Below are 4,529 nucleotides of genomic sequence, written 5' to 3' on the forward strand. Positions count from 1 at the left end.
TGGCTCCATCCCGTCTTCTCGCCAAGCGGCCCACAAACAAAGCGCCTGCTACTTCCCATTCTCGACAGATGGGGGTGGTTGTTGGCTCAGTGACCTATTCAAATGGAGAGAGGCAAAAAACTGGCTTAACAGGAAGAAATTGCTACGCACTTAAAACAATAAAATGACCGCATGCAACAAATGTCGCTGCACAAAAGTATAGCGGCTACAACTGCGAAGGTATCTTGTATTTTTTTTTTATGAAGGCAAGGTAGAGAGTTAAAGGATTGCAACTGATGCACTAATGAATGCCCGTATAATGTAATGATACTAATTATCACTAATATCTCAGAATTCGTCGTTCTCTAATGGTGTTAATTACATCTTGTTTGTCATTGTGCCAGCAAGCGGTGTGACATGCGGCAGTGCAATAAAAAAGTGAAGTGGCATGGTACAGTGCTTGGAATTTGTGGCTGTACATTCAGTGGTCATGAGCCCAAATCCCGCATATATATATATATATATATATATATATATATATATATATATATATATATATATATATATATATAGTATTTTCAGTGGATTACGTTTGCGTGACAGGAACATGCGTGCATTGATAGACATGTTGAAATCGGCTGCAGTTATGCAGAAATGTGATATAAATATTCTACATTATTTGTGGGCGACAGCGAGGACACAAAGTGGCCACACATTCTGGAGGATATGCTTCATCCGGAGCCACCTAGAGAAACGGAAATTTCCCTTGGTAGCCTAATATTTAGGCCTCACATGAGATGAGAATTTCCCAGCCGACGGCTAAGGTCGTCTACGAGATAGTGCCACAAAACACCTACATAAACACAGAGAAGGAAAACTGTGCCGTCCACAGTCCAACGGAAATAAGAGTACTGGTGGCGTTGTGAACTAAAGTATGTGACCGAGAGATGGCGCTCGCAAAATCAAAAACTAACATCATCATTATTACGTTGTGAGCAATGTGGCCGCTTCGGTAGCAGCTGGTGGGGTTCGTTGCGCTGCTCGCTCGGTGGTTTTGGGCGCTTTGTTACCGCTTTCGGCGCGGTATTCGTGTGTAAGGTACGCTAACATGACTACAGATATATTTACTATATCGCCAGGTGACCGAGAGGCTTCAACTGGCAAAACAACACTTCAAACAAGTAAACTCACATCATTTATTGTCATGGTGAATGACGCAGTACATGCCGCAATTTTCGTACAGGTCAGGTGGAGTTAATGCTGTCAGTCACTGAGTTTATAACATACAGAAACACAGATAGACATCTATTTATTGAAATTGAAAGCTGAAATTGAGTTTTCTCATTATTTTAGACCAAAGCAGGGAAAACGAAGCTTCAGGCAGCGATATATATGTTGTGCTAACCTTGTACTTGTGGGGCGGGCAGTGCTGCTTGACGTGTTTCATCATATATTGTCTGCGTTCAACGATTTCAGCTATATCAACAAAAAAGACAGGTCTGTTCGGCAAAGATGTACTTTCCACAATATAAGCTCCAACTGCAATGTCCCATTGTTTTCATAACACATTCGCGAGAGGTGCGAAGTGTAGGGGTAAAAAAAAAACGTTATGCTAAATTTTACATCACACATTGTCTGCTCTTGATATTTCTGCTGCGCATTTAGTGTTCAGCTGCGGCAGGAAAGGCTTCGACACAAGTGGAGTATTCGTAGGGAAAGGGACGAACGTTGTGAAGACAAGAGTGCTTACAAGCACCTTTACAAATATTGCGGGAGAAAACAAGGACACTAAATAAACATATACAGCCAATTAATGCTCAGGGATCCTTGGGAAATGCAATTTACGATTTCATTTTGAAAAAGAACACCTAGGTTTGTGTATTCAAACAAGTCAGAGAGGTTGCAAGGAGATGAAAATTTCCGTTGAATAACAGAGGTGAGCAAGGGAAGCCTCAGCCTGAAGCCAACGTTTCAACAGGCAAACATATCTGTGAGGGCCTTGACCATGACAATTTCCCACTCTGAGGCTTCCCTTGCTCGCCCACTCTTCATTGGCTGAATTTTAAGCCAAACTTACTCCGAGTATATTTGAGAAAGTTTTTGGGAACACATTTCTCAGGTTTGCCATATGCCGTTTGAAGAGAAAGAAAAATTGTTTTTAGCGATTTCTCATGTTTTAGAAGTTTGGAGTAGGTCGACTGTGCGGAGTTGCCTTTTCTAGTTATCTCTTAGAGTGCAGGGCTAGCCTAGTTATTCATTTCTAGTAAACATTACATTTGTTAACTACAAAATGCTCGTGTAAAGTAATGCGCGTATCCAGATCTCATTCTAATCGTAGCCCTTATCACCAGACCAGCGTTCTGTTAGATTTCATCATGTCATATAAATATCTGGGTGTACGCATCACAAATAACTTCAATTCGACCATTAATATAAAATACGTCATTAGCAGTGCTAATCAGATTCTTTGGATACTTATGGCGCAACTTTTCCAAAGCATCGTCTACGCCAAAACTTCAGCTTTACAAGACTCTAACACTCTGGAAACTTGAATATGCATCTGCAATATGGGAGTCTAGTAGCGCTACTTTTATTAATTCACTCTACTCGTTTAGTTTTTTTCATTATAACCGTAGCACAAGTACCTCAATGAAAACTAACATAGCACATATTTCACTAGCTAACCTCCACAAGGTCGCCAGTCCCCCTCCCTTTTTGCTCTTTCATAAAGGTTTCCATAACTCCCCACTATACGATGACTTCATACGGCGACCTCGGTACATTTGAAGCCGCGTTGATCATCGCAGTAAGGTGGGAGTTTATTCATCTTACACGAAGTCTTTCTTTCAATCTTTCATCCTACGTACATCTCAGGAATGGAACCACCTTACCTCAAGTATGACAGCCATCAGCAATAGCAAACTTATTTGCAAAACATTAGCTAACATTCTATACTCAGGAGAATCATTATGTTACCAGAACTCGCTGCACTTGTATGTGTGTTTCCTTTACTCTACTACTTTGTAACCACTCCCCGTTTTAAGTGTGATGTGACCCTGACGGTACTTTAAATAAAATATATGATAATAAATTGAAGAGTGACTGCCAGGATTTCAATCAACATGAAGTGTAATTTTTTTTTCAAAATTGCATTGAGCGTTTCTGGAGGCTCTAAAATTATTTGCACTTTATTGTAACAAATTAACCTTGTGAGGGAGCATGTGATAATTTGTGGTAATTCCCGTCAAACAGATTTCCAAAGAGCAGATGGCATAACCTGTGAATTAGCAAGTAGTAGCTTGCTACACTGTTTCTCTTCTGCTCGTCATGGCTATAGTGACTTGAAAAGAAACAAGTTGGCACTCATGTTACTTCTCCAGTTGTCATAAAACGCACTTAAATGCATGTAAGCTTGTATGTAAAATTTTAGCACGGCCACTCGGTGCGATACAAAACTGCAGACTGCTGCTTTCCTGATGCTCACACTTGTAAACTTGTAAACATTTCATGTTGAGGCACATAGCTCAAGAGGGCCTGTTGTCATTATGGCAAATGTTGAGCTTCTTATGGCATGGCGTTGGCAGCTTGCACACCAATAATCTCTATTTTGTACGTCTTCCTGAAAAGAGAAATAATGAAACCATGACAAACGTGGAAGCAAAAATGGTGAAACAAAAGTTAGTCAAATCAATGAAGAAATCATGGTTCTAGAGGAAGTGTTGAGAAACATACCTTGTGAGAATTCTGGCCCAGTGGTGAAACATTCATTGCTGCCTTGTACGTCCAGAGACAATAGGGTCCAAAGGGGGAAACAAACATGAGCACCGTATTGGAGGCTGTAGATGAAAGAAAAAAAAGAGCTGCAATTACTATGGCAGAAGTGCGGTTAAGTTTGTGACTCACGTATGACTAAGAACAGTGCACAAAACGTTCCATGGCAGAAAAGTACACGCATACACACGCGCGCACACACAAACACAATATCGCGCGCGCACGCGCGCACACAGCACTGTTTTGAGTGTGCATTTCTTTTAGTGATGTCCTTGTGTGAGTTGTGCTTAGTGAAGCCTCGATTAGATGCTAAATTTTTTGCCAGCTACTAGGTAATAAACACAGTGATATTGTTATGTACCAAATGCAATTAATCCAAGTATCACCGGAAGTACATTTGCACTAATGTGGGGTAAATTTATGGCAGCGTATCATTTATGTACAAACAGCCAAAACTATTTAGTATGCATGCTGTACTTCATGTTGGGGTTTTTAGCAACGTGGCAAAGTACTAAGAGGTTTGTTTGAATTCACTTTAAAGAGCAATACCTTTATAATAATTATTTTCCACTTTTAGAAAACCTTGACCGGAATCTGTTTTATCCACCTCACACGCAATGGAATTGGACGTTGTAAATGCGAAGCAGTGCTATTTACTCACTGGTGCAGACACCGAGAGGCTGCAAGGTTAATCCATTTACGTGGGTAGTTTCCAAACACGCTGTTCTCGGTTCCGGCGGCCAATTTTCATGGATGGTAGTGCATTTTTTTTTTTAAAG

At 40.6% G+C, this 4,529-nt stretch overlaps 1 long non-coding RNA gene across 1 annotated transcript; it reads right to left on the reverse strand.

Moving 5' to 3' along the window:
- Positions 1-1,151: 1,151 nt before the first annotated feature.
- LOC142590901 (uncharacterized) lies at positions 1,152-3,855 on the reverse strand. The gene is made up of 2 exons (XR_012830258.1): positions 3,712-3,855; positions 1,152-3,598 (listed from the first exon to the last, which is right to left on the reverse strand). It is a non-coding gene; the product is annotated as an uncharacterized LOC142590901 (long non-coding RNA).
- Positions 3,856-4,529: the final 674 nt, after the last annotated feature.

The sequence above is a fragment of the Dermacentor variabilis genome, chromosome 8 (assembly GCF_050947875.1).
Source record: "Dermacentor variabilis isolate Ectoservices chromosome 8, ASM5094787v1, whole genome shotgun sequence".
NCBI lineage: Eukaryota > Metazoa > Arthropoda > Arachnida > Ixodida > Ixodidae > Dermacentor > Dermacentor variabilis.